The 204-nt window shown below is 56.9% G+C and overlaps 1 protein-coding gene across 1 annotated transcript in view; it reads left to right on the top strand.

Moving 5' to 3' along the window:
- The window catches only part of EMH_0040670 (uncharacterized protein), a gene marked incomplete at both ends in the record, with an annotated part of 3389 nt that overhangs the window by 1093 nt on the left and 2092 nt on the right, over positions 1-204 (top strand). The gene's annotated exons all lie outside the window — the stretch shown is intronic.

Here is a 204-nt window from a genome sequence, read left to right as displayed (position 1 = left end):
TCCATCGACCACAGAAAAGGCGAAGACACACACTGGTCTGCTGCTGCTGCTGCTGCTGCTGCTGCTGCTGCTGCTGCTGCTGCTGCTGTTGGTGGTGCGGGTGGTGATGGTGGTGGTGGTGGTGCTGTTAGTTCTGCTGTTGCTACTGCTGCTGTGCTGCTGCTGCTGCTGCTGTCTCTGGTTTTTCTTGTGGGTGTTGTTTTC

Source organism: Eimeria mitis, genomic scaffold (assembly GCF_000499745.2).
Source record: "Eimeria mitis Houghton genomic scaffold, Emh_scaff1623, whole genome shotgun sequence".
Taxonomy (NCBI): Eukaryota; Apicomplexa; class Conoidasida; order Eucoccidiorida; family Eimeriidae; genus Eimeria; species Eimeria mitis.
Note: the sequence above shows the minus strand (reverse complement) of the source record. Positions and strands in the feature narration are given on the sequence as shown.